The sequence below is a fragment of the Schistocerca serialis genome, chromosome 12 (assembly GCF_023864345.2).
Source record: "Schistocerca serialis cubense isolate TAMUIC-IGC-003099 chromosome 12, iqSchSeri2.2, whole genome shotgun sequence".
Taxonomy (NCBI): Eukaryota; Metazoa; Arthropoda; class Insecta; order Orthoptera; family Acrididae; genus Schistocerca; species Schistocerca serialis.
In genome coordinates, this window is record NC_064649.1 from 68,582,971 (window position 1) to 68,603,473 (window position 20,503).

The window sequence follows — 20,503 nt, forward strand, 5'->3', positions numbered from 1 at the left end:
CTGTTGTATAAACTTCTTACAGCTTTCACAATAAACATTCCGTGTACTGCAGTCCTCTATCGATCTTTGTTTCCGAGATATTTAATTTCGAAATCAGGGAGTCCTTTTCTGGACACCCTGTAGGAACTGTAATGAGACAGTGAATCAGATGCGCCAGCAGTCACGGCATGTTGACGTTACCTGAAAAGGCGCTTTTAGTGCAGCTGTACTATCAGAATGGGGAATGTGCTAGTTCAGCGTTACGGTCCTATCGCCGTAGGAAGGGGATTCGACCGGGTAAAGGTCCGTTGACAAATGCAGCTGTGGCGAGAATGACATCAAAGTTCGAATCCACGGGTTGTTTAGGCGATAGACCCCGCGGTGGCCGACCAAGCACAAGGCGTAATGCTGCTGAGACAGTTCAGGAAGAAATGGAGACCGTAGCGGGTTCGTCTATGCACGGGGAAGTCAGCGCTCGTGCAGTCGCACGTCGCACCGGCATTCCATACACTACTGTTTGGTTGGCACTTAGGCGTACCCTCCGATGCTATCCGTACAAAATCCATCGGCATCATAAACTGTTACCTGGCGATTTAGTGAAGCGGAGGGCATTTGCGGTGTGGGCGTTTCAAAAGACGGCGGAAGATGACGATTGGTTGAGTAACGTGTTGTGGACCGACGAAGCTCATTTCACGCTCCGAGGGTCTGTCAACGCCCACAACTGAGGAATTTGGGCTACCGAAAATCCTAGAACTGTCGTGGAAACTCCATTGCACGACGAGAAAGTAACGGTATGGGTTGGATTTACCACATCTACCGTTATCGGACCTTTTTGCTTCGCGGAAATGCGTGGTTCTGGTTTTGTAACTGCTACCGTGAAGGGTGAGAGGTACGCCGCTATGTTACAGAATCGGATCATCCCCAGCCTGGCTGATAAACACCTGCTGGAACATACGATGTTTAGGCAGGATGGCGGTCCACCCCATATTGCTAGACGCGTGAAAGATCTCTTGCGCGCGTCGGTTGGTGATGATCGTGTGCTCTGCCGCCACTTTCGTCATGCTTGGCCTCCCAGGTCCCCAGACCTCAGTCCGTGCGATTATTGTCTTTGGGGTTACCTGAAGTCGCAAGTGTATCGTGATCGACCGACATCTCTAGGGATGCTGAAAGACAACATCCGGTGGCAATGTCTCACTATAACTCCGGACATGCTTTACAGTGCTGTTCACAACATTATTCCTCGACTACAGCTATTGCTGAGGAATGATGGTGGACATATTGAGCATTTCCTGTAAAGAACATCGTCTTTGCTTTGTCTTACTTTGTTATGCTAATCATTGCTATTCTGATCAGATGAAGCGCCATCTGTCGGACATTTTTTGAACATCTGTATTTTTTTGGTTCTAATAAAACCCCATGTCATTCGAAGCATGTGTGTCAATTTATACCTCTCTATCTACATTATTCCGTGATTTATTCGGTTTTCAAATTTATACTGACTTTTTGACCACCCGGTATATATGTCGCTAGTTTCACGAAGATATGCAAATATATTAATATGTTATTCTACAAGTAAAACTAAGGAAAATAGTTCATATAAACATCAGTCCGCAAATGTTTATTTACGGACTTACTGCTAATAAAATATTTTGCCTCAAATGTAGCAACTTTACTAATATGAAGCCACCGCAACAGTGTACGAGGTTAAAGTAAAGCACGATTTCTATTTATTTTGTTGTTATTGATCTGCTGAATCTAATAAAACGTTTCCCAGACGTGTATCTGCATTAGTTTTCAAAACATCGAGAGGGACAAAGAAGTAATTTCGTAAAATTTTTGATTTATTAACTACTTAGTCCAATTTGTTTTTTAAATTCCACACAATTGCACAAAGTTTTCAACAGAAGTTGTAGAGAATTTAATTTTGGAAAAGTGATGGTAATAAAGTAACTGAAACTGTAAGAATGTGTCAGATAATCTGCTTTTATTGATACCATAGCACACGTGAATTCATATTAAGCAGATATTCTGACATATTCATACATTTTCAGTTACGTTATTAGCTTCATTTTTCCAAAATTAAATTCTCTACAACTTCTATTGAAAACTCTGTGAAATTGTCTGGAATTTAAAAACCAAATTGACCAAGTAATTAACAAACTAAAAATTTTACGAAATTACTTGTTCTGGAAAACTACTGCAGATACACGTCTGGGACTGTTTTATTAGATTCGTCAGATCAATAACAACAAAATAAATGGAAATCGTGCTTTACATTTACCTTTTACTGTTTAGCGAGGGCTTCGTATTAGCGAAGTTGCTAAATTTCAGGCAAAATATTTTATTAGCTGTAACTCCGTAACTTTTTTCTTTAGTTTTACTTGTAGAATAACGTATCAAAATATTTGCATAACTTCATGAATCACCATGTATAGTGTGCCAGATATTACTTTGTACTAGTAGAGCTCCGCAAGGTTTAGTTCTGGGACCACTACTATTCTTGATATACAGTATGTCCCATTAACCTTGACCACCCCAAGTAGTAAAATTAAAAATCAAAATTTGGCATAGCTACCAGGGGGGCATTAACCATCACGATTCCCTTCCACGTACCGAAGATAGAAACAGCAGCACGTCTTTTTTAAACGGCACCCAATATCTTTTTATTCGGTTATCCGATTTCTCCCCTCGAGGCCGGTTGAAAACGTATCACATTGACGTAAATATGAGATTATTAAAAACATAACACAGAGTTGATTTCGACTCTCTCGTATTAAGAAGCAGTGCAGATATTCGGGATAATGTAACTCATCAACTTGAGGGAGTTGACAATAGACAATTGGAAGCAGAAGGAAATGCACAACGATCATGCAGTAAACTGTCTCCAATTGTTGGTTCGTCACCGATGATAAGATACAAATGCTACTCATCTGTGGAGAATGTAAGTTTACTGTTTTTCGACATGTGTCTCCTTGTGTTTACATTTGTTTTGTTGTCATTTCCTGCAGAAGTTAGTGTTAGTGTTAGTGCAGAAAAGTCAGTTTTATGTTACGTTTATAATAACGCTGTATTTACTTGAATAGTAAACTATGATACGTTAATTCACTGACCTTGAAGAGAGTCTCGAACCTCGCGACCACTACGGTCGCAGGATCGAATACTCCCTCGGGCATGGATGTGTGTGATGTCCTTAGGTTAGTTAGGTTTAAGTAGTTCTAGGGGACTGATGACCCCAGATGTTATGTCCCATAGTGCTCAGAGCCATTTTTTGAAGAGAGTGAATGGATTAACGTATAAAAGAAGTGCAGGGTACTACTTAATAAAAACATAACGAACATGGTTTCCCTTCCAGTAGAAAAGTTACCATGCTAGTAAATGTCTCCTCGTGGGTAAACTGCATTTGCTTGACACATTTCTTATTTTGTTGCTGAACAAAATATTATTTGGACACACCCTGCGCAGAAGGTGTCACATAAAACGGACCACTGCTTTATTTCGTGAACGGCTGGAGATAATTAAACACGATTGTCGGCGAAAGACAATATGCAGAGGGGCACATAATTTCATTGCATGTGTTATCAGTCGAGATACAGAAGCAAGTATGGGTTTTTTAACTGAGACGATATACATTAACAACATACGGAATGTGTTGTGAAGACGTATAGTGATATAGCGCTCGTTAATGTTATCACTGAAATTTTCCTATGTTTTCTTGAATGAGACTACACACTTTTTTGATTAAGTGCGAAATGTGTTGATAAGACGTCTTTAATGATAAAGCACTAGTTAATGTTGGCACTGAATTTTTTTTCTCAAAGACACCCGAGTAGTGTGCTAATATTGATAGCCAACGCGACAGTAATCGGCTAATGGCGTGTAAACTTCGCCAAATTCGTTTCTAATGCCAGTCTAGGTCCCTATGTGCACCAACAACATGTCTACACTATGAAAGATGAAACGTGTTTTACATATCGCCTCTACTTCATCGACATTGATAAAGTATCGACTGATGACCATAGCTGTTAAGTCCCATAGTGCTCAGAGCCATTTGAACCATTTCGATAAAGTATCTGTTACGACTGCGCTAAATGGAACTATATGCTAGCTTCAAATCAGATCGGAGCGGCTTGGAAAATCTGCTCCAAACATGTGTGCGTATTCCTATTTAAATGAACAACTTTTGTGAAGGCCTTAGAAAGTAAACAGTAGAAAAGCTAGGGCCCCACTTGGCAATGTTTACACCCCAGATGCCAATTTCGGACGCGCTGCTTTTTAGTTTTGGCAAATTACTGGATAATTTTTGAGAAAATTTCATCACCAACAGTAACAAGAGGTATATTACCGTGCTAGTATTTGTAAGAACTTTCGAATATCATTGAAAGTATATCGTTACGCTAAAGAAGTGTGAAACATTATTACTTCGATATCTCGATTGACACAAGAATTAATAACATTAAACACGCAACAAAGTTAGTCAGCCAGTATATACGACCTTCCATATTACAATGACAGCGCAGAAAAAGTGCCAAGTGCTCTTTGCCTTTGATATAAGCACTATAAGCAAGCCCAACAGTACTGCAGCATCAGAGGGAGCAGTATATGGAAGGTTCAAATGTATTATTGATCGGTTATCCATAAATAGTTTTTTACTTAGAATACGCAGTTCCGTACAAGCGTGATAAGTCATCATCAATAACGATGCAGTATAGAGAAAAGCAAATATACTTTATCAGCTGATCTTCCCATGACTCATTAAGTTTTTGTAGCCTCGGCGCATGTAATAGGAACAGACATCAGTCACTGATCTCACTACATCTGCATCTACATCTACACCTAAATAGACACTTCACAATCCACCATACGGAGGATACGCAGTACCAATACTAGCCATTTCCTTTCCTGTTCGACTCACAGATGGAGCGAGGGAAAAACTGCTGTCTGTATGCCTCCATATGAGCCGTAATTGCTCGAATCTTATGTTCGTTTCTTGCACGCAGTGTATGTTGATGGGAGTAGAATCGTTCGGCAGTCAGCTTCAGATACCGGTTCTCTAATTTTTCTCGCCGCGCTGGATTAGTCGAGCGGTCTAAGGCGCTGCAGTCATGCACTGAGCGGCTGGTCCCGGCGGAGGGAGTCCTCCCTCGGGCATGGGTGTGTGTGTTTGGCCTTAGGATAATTTAGGTTAAGTAGTGTGTAAGCTTAGGGACTGATGACCTTAGCATTAATTCCCACATGATTTCACACAAAATGGTTCAAATGGCTCTAAGCACTATGGGACTTAACTTATGAGGTCATCAGTCACTTGGACTTACAACTACTTAAACCTAATTAACCTAAGGACATCACACACATCCATGCCCGAGGCAGGATTCGAACCTGCGACCGTAGCAGCAGCGCGGTTCCGGACTGAAGCGCCTAGAACCGCTCGGCCACCGCGGCCGGCAGATTTCACACACATTTGAACATATATTTTTTTAATTTTTCTCAATAGTGTTTCTCGAAAAGAACGCCGGCTTTCCTCCAGGGATTCCCATTTGAGTTCCCGAAACAGCTCTATAATATGTGCGTGTTGGTCGAACCTACCGGTAACAAATCTAGCAGCCCGCCTCTGAATTACTTCGACGTCTTCTTTCAGTCCGACATGGTAAGGACGCCAAACACTCGAGCAGTACTCAAGAATGCGTCGCACCAGTGCCCTATATTCGGTCTCCTTTACAGGCGAACCACTGTCTCTTTCCTAAAATTCTCCCAAGAAACCGAAGTCGACCATTCGCCTTGCCTATCACAGTTCTCATATGATCGTTCCATTTCATATCGTTTCGCAATGTTACACCCAGATAATTAAACGACTTGGCTGTGTCATGCAGGACACTAGTAATACAGTAACTGAACATTAAAAGTTTGTTCTTCCTACTCATAGGCATTACTTACATTTTTCCACATTCAGAGCTAGCTGCGCCGGCCGAAGTTGCCGAACGGTTCTAGGCGCTTCAGTCTGGAACCGTGCGACCGCTATGGTCGCAGGTTCGAATCCTGCCTCGGGCATCGATGTGTGTGATGTCCTTAGGTTAGTTAGGTGTAAGTAGTTCTAAGTTCTATGGGACTGATGACCTCAAATATTAATTCCCGTAGTGCTCAGAGCCATTTGCACCATTTTTGAACTCCTGATTATACCTTTGTCTATGACCAACATTCGGCGTCGAGGATAACACATTGAGTTCTATTGCTTAGGAAGTTTTCGAGCCACTCACATAACTGTGAGCTTCTTCCATATGCTCGAACCTTTCTGAACATCTACTACTGCAGCCTACAAGACATTGAGAATCCATGGTGGGGGGGGGGGGGGGGGTACTCCCCTTGTACCACTTATAAGGGCTTCTGCGTGTTCCATTCGAGTGCGAAGCGCGGAAACAACGACTGGTTAATCGCCTCTGTGCGAACTATCAACAGTCTGATACACTCTTGACGGCCCTAGGGGAGTGATAAATAGTAGGTTACATTATTCTCTTAAAGCTGGCTCATGAGACTTTGTAAGTAGACTTTTGCGAAGTAGTTTGCGCTTTTCTTCAAGTATCTACCAGATCAGGTTCTTTAGCATATCCTTGTCGGTCTCTGAAGGATCATATAAAACTGTGACTAATCGGACAATTCATACTTTCAGTGTCTCCTGTAGGTTCCATTTGGTGTGCACAGTTGCGCAAATCTACTAGAACGGGCCGCACGAGTACTTTGCATGTAATACCTTTCGGTGACTAACTGCATTCCCCTACTAGTCTACCAACGAACCGAAGTCTGCCAGCAGCCTTTCCGAAGACTTTGCCTATCTGATCTTTTCATTACGTATTCACATAGATCGTAACATCCAAGTATTTGTACGAGTCGACTGATTCTAGTTGAGCCTCACTGATATAGTCATACTATAGTAGGATGTTTTCTTTCTGTTCTGTAAAGGGCATTATTGTACTTTTCTGAAAATTTAAAGTAAGCTGAGAGTCTCTGCATCAATTTGAAGTCTTATGAAGACCTGCCTCAGGCCGGCCGTGGTGGCCGAGCGGTTCTAGGCGCTTCAGTCCGGAACCGCGCGACCGCTACGGTCGCAGGTTCGAATCCTGCCTCGGGCATGGATGTGTGTGATGTCCTTAGGTTAGTTTGGTTTAAGTAGTTCTAAGTTCTAGGGGACTGACGACCTCAGATGTTAAGTCTCATGGTGATTAGAGCCATTTTTTAGGCTTGGACGCAGAGTAATCCAGGTATGTGGAAACAACTTGAGATGTGCCCGAGGGAAACGTGTTGCGGCCATAGCTGTTCGCGTTAAATATTAACGACATGGCAGTCAATATACACTTATCAGCCAAAACAATGTGACCGCCGACCTACTATAGACGTAAACCCGTCCAGAAGATAGCAGCGTCATCTGGCGTGGAATGATGCTACTCAGAATTCGCACGGGGCGTGTTGTATCGGTGAGCGTGCTGTCCGTATATAGAATGGGGAGGCGCGAGATCTGAGTTTGCCCGAGGGCAGATTTTGGTGGACCAGGGGCTGCTCACGAACATTTCGGAAACTGAACGACTTGTCGGATGCTGCAGGCCGAGCGGTTCTAGGGGCTTCAGTCCGGAACCGCGATGCTGCTACGGTCGCAGGTTCGAATCCTGCCTCGGGCATGGATGTGTGTGATGTCCTTAGGTTAGTTAGGTTTAAGTAGTTCTAAGTTCTAGGGGACTGATGTCCTCAGAAGTTAAGTCCCATACTGCTTAGAGCCATTTGAGACATTTGTCGGGTGTTCGAGGAGTGCTGTGTTCATTGTCTTCAACCCAAGGTGAAACAACGTCGAGGCGACGTGAGATTAAGCAACCACCACTCATTACAGATGTCAAACGTCGATGGCTGAGCAGACTGGTAAGACGACAGGCAGCGAATTGTGGCGGAACTAACATCAGACTTTAATGCTGGGCTGAGTACAAGTGTGCCTGGACACACAGTGCACCGAACACTCCTAACAATGGGCCTCCGCAGCCGACGACCCACGAGTATGCCACTGTTAAGGCCACGACGTCTGCGACTACGACTGAAACGGGCACGTGACCTTCGCCACTGGACGTTGGTAGAGTGGCAGAGCATTGCCAATCTGATGAATTCCGATACGGTCTTCATCGCATCGCTGGGAGGGTGCGAATCCGTTTTCTTCCAGGAGAACAGCTCCTTGACACCTGTATTGCAGGACTGAGACAAGCTGGCGGCTGCTCCATTATGCTTTGGCGAACATTCACTTGGGCATCCAAGGGTCCAGTGGAGCACGTCAACGCACCATGACGGCCGAGGAGTCTCGTACACTGGCTGCAGACCACGGACACCTCTCCATGGCGGTCATTTTTCCCGACGGCTGTGGCATTTTTCAGCAAGACAATACTCCATGTCTTAAGGCCAACAGTGTGATGGAGTGCTTCGAGGAACATAGTGGCGAGTTCTAGTTGATGTGCTGGCCCCCCAACTCGCCAGATCTGATACCAGTCGAACACATCTGGGGATGAGATTGAACCTGATGTAAGAGCTGGCCGACCCCCTTTCCCGCGATTTAGGGGAACTAGGTGACTCGTGTGTGCAGCTGGGGTGCCAACTCCCTTCACCGACCTACCAAGGCCTCACTGCTTCCATGCCACGACGCGTCGCCGCTGTCATCCATGCTAGAGGTGGATACATTGGGTGTTAAGTAGGTGGTCATAATGTTCTCTCTGATTAGTGTAAAAGTAACTTAAGTAATAGCAACTTAACTTGCATAATATTACCAGTAATTTTCGGCAGATTATGCAGATACCTAAACTGAAGTACTGTGCCAAAATCGCTCCAGGCAAATGCGGGGATCGTTCCTTTGAAAGGGCACGGCCGACTTCCCTCACCATCCTTTCCTAATCTGATGACACCAGTGACCTTGCTGTTTGGTCTCTTCCCCCAAACAACCTAACCCAACCCAACCCAACCTGTGGCCAACGTGACGTAGGATCCAGCCTGGTGGCGTTGCGGCCACGTGACGCGGTAACAAAACGGTTCAAATGGCTCTGAGCACTATGGGACTTAACTTCTGAGGTCATCAGTCCCCTAGAAATTAGAACTACTTCAACCTAACTAACCTAAGGACATCACACACATCCATGCCCGAGGCAGGATTCGAACCTACGACCGTAGCGGTCGCGCGGTTCCAGACTGTAGCGCCTAGAACCGCTCGGCCACCCTGGCCGGCTGACGCGGTAACAAAAGTATATAAGAGGATCAGACACGGACAGGGGATCACCGTAGCGAAGATTCCGGCAGCAGATGGGAAAATCCGTTGAGATAGAGTTTGACAAAGGGCGGATTATTATTACGCAGACCATGTGAATGTCTCGAAAATGGCAAGGCTGGTCGAATGTTCACGTGCTACTGTCGTGAGCATCTACGGCACTAAATGGTTGGTCGTCCACGACTCTCCACTTTACTCTGTAAAGTAGGATAGAGGTGATCTGTGGCATCTCTGCCGAAAGAGTACAATGCTGGTGCACGTACGAGTGTTTCAGAGCACACCATTCAATGTACATTGTTGAACATGGAACTCTGCAACAAACCACATGCTGACCCACCGACATCGTCAATTACGATTGCAGTGGGCACGGGATGATTGGGATTTTACCGTTGATCAATGAGGACGTATCAGTTATTCGGGTGAAACACATTTTTGCTACATTAGATCGCTGGTCGCCTACACGATCGCCGTCATCGAGGTGAACGGCAGCTGGAAATGTGCAGCGCGTCAAAGACGCGGGCTGGTTGGAGCAGTAATATGCTATGGCAGACGTCTCATGACGCTGCGTGGGACCTAAGGTAGTAACTGAAAACCCACTGACAGCTGCGAACCACTTGCATCCTTTCGTTCTTGACGTCTTCCCCGACAGCGATGTCATCTATCAGCTGTATAATATGCCTTGCTTCGGCGCTAGAACCGTGCTACAGTGATTTCAGGAGCATTATAATGAACTCACGTTGATGTTTCGGCGAACTGGTTCGCCTCATGTAAATGGTATGGAACCCATCTGAGTCGCTGTCGGGCAGTATCATCGAGTACGCAAATCAGCGGCCCCTTATTTCTGCGAATTACATGACCTGTTTGTAGATACCTAGTGCCTCAAACTTCCAAAAACCTACCACCAAACAGTCGGATTCCTGATACGCAGAATTAGTTATGTATATCGTCCGAAAGACGGACAAACGAGCCGGCCGCTATGACCGAGCGGTTCTAGGTGCTTCAGTCCGGAACCGCGCTGCTGCTTCGGTCGCAGGTTCGAATCCTGCCTCGGGCATGGATGTGTGTGATGTCCGTAGGTTAGTTAGGTTTAAGTAGTTCTAAGTCTAGGGGACTGATGACCTAAGATGTTAAGTCCCATAGTGCTTAGAACCATTTGAACGGACAAACGAGCGATTAAGCAGGTTGTAGTGATGTTTTGGCTCATCAGCGAAAGGTGTTAACGTACTCAGTTGTAATACATCGTATTGGGAATACCATTGGTCTCCCGATCTACTTTTATATCTGTAAGCCCATCCTTCTCGAAATGGTTGAAGAACTTCGGCTGTTAGAAACAACTTCAGCCATCTACATTTTGATTGTAATTTACGGATGTGATCAGTTTCGGCCTTCCACCAAGCCATCTTCAGGACGGGATGATCAGGGACCCAGCAGATGCTATAGTGAAACGCCGAAACTGCTCATATGAATAAATCACATTCAAAATATAAACGGCTGAAGTGTTTTTAATGCTTGTTTGATTGTCCTCTTCGCACCGATTTAGACTACTGGCCATTAAAATTGCTACAACAAGAAGAAATGCAGATGATAAATGTGCAGATGAGAATGTGCTGCCAGGGCAGCAGTCGAACATTTTCTGTAGCCAGAAAGGCCCGTACAAGACCTGCAACATGAAGTCGTGCATTATCCTGCTGAAATGTAGGGTTTCGCAGGAATCCAATGAAGGGTGGGGCAACGGGTCGTGACACATCTGAAATGTAACGTCCACTGTTCAAAGTGCCGTCAGTGCGAACAAGAGGTGATCGAGACGTGTAACCAATGGCACCCGTTACCATCACGCAGGGTGATGCGCCAGTATGGCGATGACGAATACACGCTTCCAATGTGCGTTCACCGCGGTGTCGCCAAACACGGATGCAACCATCATGATGCTGTAAACAGAAGCTGGATTCATCGGCAAAAATGACGTTTCGCCATTCGTGCACCCAGGTTCGTCGTTGAGTACACCATCGCAGGCGCTCCTGTCTGTGATGCAGCGTCAAGGGTAACCGCAGCCACGGTCTCCGAGCTGATAGTCCATGCTGCTGCAAACGTCGTCGAACTGTTCGTGCAGATGGTTGTTTTCTTGCTAAAATCCCCGTCTGTTGACTCGGGGATCGAGACGTGGGTACACGATCCGTTACAGCCATGCGGGTAAGATGCCTGTCATGTCGACTGCTAGTCATACGAGGGCGTTGGGATCCAACACGGCCGTATTACCCTCCTGAACCCAACGATTCCATATTCTGCTAACAGTCAATGGATCTCGACCAACGCGAGCAGCAATGTCGCGATATCATAAACCGCAATGGCGATAGGCTACAATCCGACCTTTATCAAAGTCGGAAACGTGATGGTACGCATTTAACCTCTTTACACGAGGCATCACAGCAACGTTTCACCAGGCAACGCCGGTCAACTTTGTTTGTGTATGAGAAATCGGTTGGAAACTTTTCTCACGTCAGCACGTTGTAGGTGTCGCCACAGGCGCCAACCTTGTGTGAATGCTCTGAAAGGCTAATCATTTGCATATCACAGCATCTTCTTCCTGTCGGTTGAAATTCACGTCTGTAGCACGCCATCTTCGATGTCCAGCAATTTTAGTGGCGATAATGTAGTTTGCACCGACAAAACTTAAACACAATACGTATGTGATTTGTGTTTAGGACATCAACACTGCTCTCTCATCTCGACATTAAGCTGTATTCTACATTCAATAGTGTTTCTTCTCAGCCCTTGCTAAGTGCCTGTGTATACATCGTCCACGACACGAAGACGAAAGTACACAAATATATCCGTTTTTCACCTAGGAGGGTGTGTAAGTCAAAATACGAAAAGGAACACATATGTCACAAGACTGGCAGCGTAGCTAAATCGACCGAGAACGCTACACCTGTGGAAGAGACGGGATTCGTCATGAGGGATGACAACTGCAAAAACCAACATTACTCTCCACCTTATCCGACCTTACGTATTTCCCTCCAACCCCACTCCCCAGTACCACCGCCTCAGCTCCACGGCATTTTCTTTTTTTTTTTTCCTCTCTTCCTTTCTCCACCTTTCCCTCCTGGGCTCCTTTTCAGAGCTCCCTTGAAATATGGCGCCGAAGCGTTCCTCACCAGATCGCGAGCAACGACGCTGATAGATGGCCTCAGGATTGATTTATATACGGTATATATATGTGTGTGGTATATATATACTGCAGCGACTGAGGGCGTCGTCGCCAGGATCCGGGGAAAGGGCCAGGAGGGAGCTAGGAAGGGCACGAAAGGGCGGAATGGACCCAGAGTCGGCCGGGCCGAGTCGCCTCATCAGAGCACGCGGCCATGTGGAAGTGATAAAACTTCTCTTCCGCTAGGCTGCCCTCTGCCGTGCGGCTGGAGGAGACGCCTGGAAACTCCAGGGGCCGCTCGGGCCAGGGCCGCGCCGCTGGGCCTCCAGTTCCAGGGCGCCTGGAGACAATGTGCTCCGGAGGTCAGACTCCGCAACGTGGCCGAAGCTGGCGTGTTGCGGGCAGAAAAAAAGAATCTGGTTCCCTCTGTGACAGGAAAGTTCTGCGTAAGATTTCATTCGCGATTAGGGAGGGGAAAAAAAGAAATTCCTCCCTGGAAGCAGTTTTCTTATTTCACGTTATTCAGGGAGTAGCACTGGACAGGAATTTTAGCAAGTAAGTTTATTACAGCCAAAACTAGCCTACATTTTGCAGGTTAATTATTAGGTATAGTAAAAATAAGAAGTACCACTGTTAATACACTACTGGCCATTAAAATTGCTACACTACGAAGATGATGTGCTACAGACGCGAAATTTAACCGACAGGAAGAAGATGCTGTGATATGCAAATGATTAGCATTTCACAGAATTCACAGAAGGTTGGCGCCGGTGGCGACACTTACAACGTGCTGACATGAGGAAAGTTTCCAACCTATTTCTCATACACAAACAGCAGTTGACCGGCGTTGCCTGGTGAAACGTTGTTGTGATGCCTCGTGTAAGGAGGAGAAACGCGTACCATCACGTTCCCGAATTTGATAAAGGTCGGATTGTAGCCTATATCGATTGTGGTTTATCGTATCGCGACATTGGTGCTCGCGTTGGTCGAGATCCAATGACTGTTAGCAGAATATGGAATCGGTGATTCCGGAGGGTAATACGGAACGCCGTGCTGGATCCCAACGGCCTCGTATCACTAGCAGTCGAGATGACAGGCATCTTATCCGCATGGCTATAACGGATTGTGCAGCCACGTCTCGATCCCTGAGTCAACAGATGGAGACGTTTGCAAGACAACAACCATCTGCACGAAAAGTTCGATGACGTTTGCAGCAGCATGGACTATCAGCTCGGAGACCATGGCTGCGGTTACCCTTGACGTTGCATCACAGACAGGAGCGCCTGCGACGATGCACTCAACGACGAACCTGGGTGCACGAATGGCAAAACGTCATTTTTTCGGATGAATCCAGGTCCTGTTTACAGCATCATGACGGTCGCATCCGTGTTTGGCAACATAGCGGTGAACGCACATTGGAAGCAAGTATTCGTCATCGCCATACTGGCGTATCACCCGGCGTGATAGTATGGGGTGCCATTGGTTACAAGTCTCGGTCACCTCTTGTTCGCATTGACGGCACTTTGAACAGTGGACGTTGCATTTCAGATTTGTTACGACCCGTGGCTCTACCCTTCGTCGATCTCTGCAAAACCCTACATTTCAGCAGGATAATGCACGACCGCATGTTGCAAGTCCTGTACGTGCCTTTCTGGATACAGAAAATATTCGACTGCTGCCCTGACCAGTACATTCACCAGATCTCTCACCAATTGAAAACGTCTGGTCAATGGTGGCCGAGCAACTGGCTAGTCACAATACGCCAGTCACTACTGTTGATGAACTGTGGTATCGTGTTGAAGCTGCATGGGCAGCTGTAGCTGTACACGCCATCCAAGCTCTGTTTGACCCAATGCCCAGGCGCATCAAGGCCGTTATTAGGGCCAGAGGTGGTTGATCTGGGTACTGATTTCTCAGGATATATGCACCTAAACTGCGTGAAGATGTAATCACATGTCAGTTGTAGTGTAATATATTTGTCCAATGAATACCAGTTTATCATCTGCATTTCTTCTTGGTGTAGCAGTTTTAATGGCCAGTAGTGTAGTATCATTTATTAAGAACAGATAGTGCCGTTTTTCATCCAGAGGTTCTCAGACTATTGTTTACGTTTATACACTGACGGAAAAAGCTCGCAGCACCAACAAGGAGTTGTCCAACATAAACGAAAGTTGGCAGACGTATTTCTACATCTAAATGATGATGTCTATTCAGATTTCAAACTCAGCGCCAGTCACATATGAGGCGCTAGTAGCGCCAGTATGTATGCAGATCAGATTTGCTTTAAATACACGCTGCATCGGCCTTGAGAATTAGTTACGTTAGCGATTGGACGTGGTGCGTTGATGGCAGCAAAGTAAGCCTATAAGGCGACAAAGACGCCGCTATGAACACCACTCTTGAGTTTGAAGGAGATCGTGTAATAGGGCTACTAGGAGTTGGATGTTTCTCGTGCGATATTGCAAAAGCTTGGCGGGCATGTAGCCACTGTGCATGACAGCAGTCAGCGTTGGTCACGTGAATGTACGGTCGCAAGAAGACCGACCACGTGACACCACCGAGCAGGAAGACCATCATGTTCGGCGTATGGTTCTGGTTCATCGTGCTGCATCTGCAGTAACAATCTGAGCAGCAGTTGGCGCAACGAACAGTTACAAATCGCTTACTTTCTGAGCCAGACGCCCTGTAGCATGCATTCCATTGACCCTCCAAAACACCACCATTTGGACTTCAGCGGTATCAAGTAGAGATGGGCAAAGTCGTTCATCAAAAAATGGTTCAAATGGCTCTGAGCACTATGGGACTCAACTGCTGAGGTCATTAGTCCCCTAGAACTTAGAACTAGTTAAACCTAACTAACCTAAGGACATCACAAACTTCCACGCCCGAGGCAGGATTCGAACCTGCGACCGTAGCAGTCTTGCGGTTCCAGACTGCAGCGCCTTTAACCGCACGGCCACTTCGGCCGGCAAAGTCGTTCATCCTTTGGAACTAGTTCACTGGTGATCATTCTTCTTTGGGTACCGTTCATTTTTACTCGTTCACCGTTCATTGTGCTTAGTATATGGTTCTTATGAAAATTTGAAAATTAATAGCATAGGTGACTGAAGATGGAAGGCGCCAAGAGGGGCATTTGCCTCCCCCATGGAGTACATAGTTTTTATTCGTAACAGAATTCTCAAACACTTGTAATTTTCGTGATTCTGCGACGTCTCTCGTTTAGCCAACTGTAGCGTTATGTGGCCGATCGCAGTGAAATAATGTAAGGTGGCCCAGAGTATAGACGGCTTGCCAATTAACACACGATTTGTTGATCGCTACGAGTAGAGTTTGGAAGGTAGAAGACGAGGTACTGGCAGAAGCGAAGCTGTGAGAACGGGGCGTGAGTCGTGCTTGGGTAGCTCAGGTGGTAGACCACTTGCCCGCTAGAGGCAGAGGTCCCGAGTTCGAGTCTCGGTCCAGCACACGGTTTTAATCTGCCGGGAAGTTTCGGAGTAGATAAACATGTAATAATTAGGCAGTGAACAAATAACAGATGAACTAATGCAAACAACTTCGAAACAATATATGACGATTGGTAAGCGACAATGAGCAGTCTAGTACTCGGGACCGATATTTCGTGCGCGACCCTTTACCACTGAAATAATATTGTAGGAGTTATCATATTCTCTTTACAAATTGTGACACTATACATTCGATTACGAAGCGCGGGATTCATTCGGCTGTAAGCCGGTCTGCCCTCCATAACAATGAACATGCTGAAATGAAACTTCCTGGCAGATTAAAACTGTGTGCCGGACCGAGACTCGAACTCGGGACCTTTGGCTTTAGCGGGCAAGTGCTCTACCAACTGAGCTACCCAAGCACGAGTCACGCCTCGTCCTCACAGCTTTACTTCTCCCATTACCTCATCTCCTACCTTCCTTCTAATGAACATGCTCTTTCACCTTGGATCAAAAAAAGACCGAAAATGGCCACTCGTGTGTGCCGTGCCGACGTCCTTTGCATGTGTGCGAACAGAAAATCTTGCCTTTTTACAAGTATTTTTTCTGCTGTTTATCGAAATAGCGAAGTAAGGTGATACGCCGTTTCGTTACCTGAAAAGATGTATGTATTACATACCACGTAATTTTTATGTAATTGACGTAATTATAAAATACATTTTAATTGCCGGTCGTGGACGCTGAATGGAATACGAAAAGAACCAGAAGTTCAGTGTTCAAAACAGATGTAGAATGGGCGTGCGAAGCGAACGAAACAAACAACGACTCGATTCTGAACTATGAGCAGTCGGCAGTGGAACTGCAACGAGTGGCCAAGCGAAGAAGGACGAGTCCGGCCGAGCGAGACCGAGACAGAGACCGAGACAGGCGAGAACGGGACCGAGGCTGGAACGAGACCGGTCGACGTGCCGTTCGGGAACGAGACCGGCCGTTTCCCGTTGCCGGGAACTATAAGTAAAAAGCCGCGACCGAAGTGAACTACGAAAGACAGTTCCTTAGAATTCGTTCCTCGCTCGTTTCGTTCATCTGGGTGAGCCGTTCCTTTTGACCCGTTAGTTCGCCAACGACCCATCTCTAGTGTCAAGAGAGAGCTCATTGGAAGGCAGGTTGGAGGTTTGTTGTGTTTTCAGATGAAAGCTGGTTCCACCTTGCTGCCAATGATTGCCGTGTGGTGGTTAGAACGAGACCAGTTAAGTTACCCCAACCAACTTGTCTGCGTGCTATACACACTGGACCTACACCATGAGGTATGGTCCCGAGTGCGATTTCGTATGTCAGCACTCTCTTGGTTATCCAATGCCCACGGACTGCAAATTTGTACGTCAATCTGGTGATTCGACCTGTTTTGCTGCCTTTCATGAAGAGCTTTCAGGGGCTGTTTTCCAACAGGACAACCCTCGCCCACATTTCGCTGTTGTAATCCAACATGCTGGGCAGAGCGTCTACATGTTGCCTTGTCCTGTTCGATCATTTCCAATCGAGTACATAAGGGACGACACCTCCAGCGTCATCTACAAACAGCATTAACTGTCTCTGTATTGGCCGACCAAGTGCAACAGGCATCGAACTCCATCTCACAAACTGACATCAGGCACCTGCACAGTACAATGCATGCACATTTGCATGCATGCATTCAACATTCTGGCGCTTACACCGGTTATTAATGAGCCAGTATTTCATATCTGCAGGGACTTATCTTGCGCTTACATTAAACTGTGAACCTTCAATGTTAATCACTTGAATATGTTATCTAGACAAATATATTTCCGAAATCTCATTACTCTGCATTAATTTTTTTGGTGTTGCGCCATTTCTAACCTAAAGGTTCATCTTCAGTGAACTATCTAGTTTTGTAATTTCATGTAGTCTGCAGATTCTGGTATAGTGTTTATAGTCGCTGCCTCTAAATTGAAGAGTTCCAGGATCGATTCCACGCCGGCTCTGAGATTTTCCTCGCTCGGGGACTGGGTGTTTGAGCTGTCCTATGCATTTCATCTCATTCACATCACAAAGACGTGCTAGTCGTCAAGGTGGAGTCAAATAGAAAGACTAGGCAGGTGAGCGAACAATCCCCCAATATGTCGTACAATTTAGATTTCATTCTAAACGTGAGATGGGCCGGCCGGGGTGGCCGAACGGTTCTAGGAGCTAGAGTCTGGAACCGCGCGACCACTACGGTCGCAGGTTCGAATCCTGCCTCGGGTACGGATGTGTGTAATGTCCTTAGGTTAGTTAGGTTTAAGTAGTTCTAAGTTGTAGGGGAATGATGACCTCAGAAGTTAAGTCCCATAGTACTCCGAGCCATTTGAACCATTAAACGTGAGATGTAAGCAGTTTTTGATTGTAGTCAAATCTCATTTGGGTTGTGGTGCCATCGAAAATCCTGTGTCGTTTTATGCCAATGTGATTCTTTCTGAAGAGGTTCACACATTGACGAAAAAATCGCAACGTAAAAAATAATTAATGTAGAATAATGAAATTTCGAGTATTTATTTATCTAGTTAACATATTTAAGTGAATAAGTCAATAAAATTCTTCTGGGTTTGAGGCCGTATTGTCATCTGTCAAATACCGACGTTTCGGTGACTGTTGCACTCAACAACACACCCTGAAGAAGGCGCCTTGCGACAGTCACCGAAACGTCGGCATTTTACAGATGACATTGCGGCCTGAAACCCAGAAGAATTTTACTGACTGCGACAACGGCCTGCGGAAGCCTACGTTTACATTTAAGTGATTAACATTGAAAGATCACAGATTAATGTAAGCGCGAGATAAGCCATTGCAAATTTGAAATGCTGGTGTATTAATAACCTTTGTAACCGCCAGAAAGTTAAGTGCGAGCTTGGAAACATGCATTGCGCTGCACAGGTGCCGTATATCAGGTTGTGAGTTGGATTCCATGCCTGTTGAACTTGATCGGTCAGTACAGGGAAGGGTAATGCCGTTTGTGGACGACACTGAACTTTTCGCCCCATGATGTCGCATACGTGCTCGACTGCAGACATATCTCGTGATCGGGCAGGCGACAGCAACCTGTCGACTCACTGTATAGCGTATTGGGTTACAACAGCGGGATGTGGTCGAGCGTTATCTTGTTGGAAAACACCCACTGCGACGAAGTTCATTAATGACTGTACAACAGGACGAATCACCAGACTGGCGTAAAATTTTATCTGAGGGTGCGTGCGATAACCACGAGAATAGCCCTGCTTTCATACCAAATAGACCCCAGACCATAGCCGGCCGTTGTGGCCGAGCGGTTCTAGGCGCTTCAGTCTGGAACCGCGCTGCTGCTACGGTGCTACGGTCGCTGGTTCGAATCCTGCCTCGGGCATGGACGTGTGTGATGTCCTTAGGTTAGTTAGGTTTAAGTAGTTCTAAGTTCAAGGGGACTGGTGACCTCAGATGTTAAGTACCATAGTATTCAGAGCCATTTGAACCCAGACCATAACTCAAGGTGTAGGTCCAGTATGTCTAGCACGCAGACAGATTGGCTGCAGGCCCTCAACTAACATCCTTCTAACCAACACACGGCAATCAGTGGCATCGAGGTAGAACCAGCTTTCATCAGTAAACTCAACAAACCTCCACCCTGCCGTTCAGTGAGCTCTCACTTGACACTACTGAAGTCGCAAATGGCAGTGGTTTGGGGCCAGTGGAATGGACGATACGGGGTGTCTGGCTCGGAAATGTCCTTTTAGTAACCGATTTGTAACAGTTCGCTGCATCACTATGGTGTCAGCGACTGCTCAAATTGCTGCTCCAGGTGCAGTAGGATGTGCCAAAGTCATACGCTGAACACGACGGTCTTCCCTTTCGGTAGTGCCACGTGGCCGTCCAGAGCGCCGTCTTCTTTCGACCGAGCATTCTCGTTACCTCCGCTGCTTGCAGTCATTTTCAGTGGCTACATTCCTGCCACGTCTTTCTGCAGTACCGCAGAAGGAACATACAGATTATCGTAGCCCTATTAGACGACCTAGTTCAAACTTACTGAGGTGCAGATAACGGCGTCTTTGTCGCCTTAAAGGCATTATTGACTAACCTCAACTCACCACGCCAACGGCCTAGCCGCAGAGGTAACACCGGTTCCCGTCAGATCACCGAAGTTAAGCGCTGTCGGGCTGGGCTAGCACTTGGATGGGTGACCATCCGGTCTGCCGAGCGCTGTTGGCAAGCGTAGTGCACTCAGCCCTTGTGAGGCAAACTGAGGAGCTGCTTGACTGAAAGTAGCGGCTCCGGTCTCAGAAACTGACGTACCCCCGGGAGAGCGGTGTGCTGACTACATGCCCCTCCATATCCGTATCCAGTGACGCCTGTGGGCTGAGGATGACACGGCGGCCGGTCGGTACCTTTCGGCCTTCATGGCCTGTTCGGGAGGAGTCAACTCACCACGTCCAATTTCAAAGGTAACTAACGTTCACGAACGTTACAGGATGTATTTAAAGCAGATCTGATTTGTATCCTTAGAGTGTCGTGCCACTCTTAAGTGACTTGCGCGGAATATAAATAGAGATCATCCTTCAGATGTAGAAACATGCCTACGAGCTTTCGTTTATGTCGCGCAACTCCTCCCTGGTGTTACGAATTCCTTCC

General features: G+C 46.3%; 1 pseudogene; it reads left to right on the top strand.

Annotated features, from left to right (window-relative positions):
• Positions 1-19,965: 19,965 nt before the first annotated feature.
• On the top strand, positions 19,966-20,083 carry LOC126428663 (5S ribosomal RNA; annotated as a pseudogene).
• Positions 20,084-20,503: the final 420 nt, after the last annotated feature.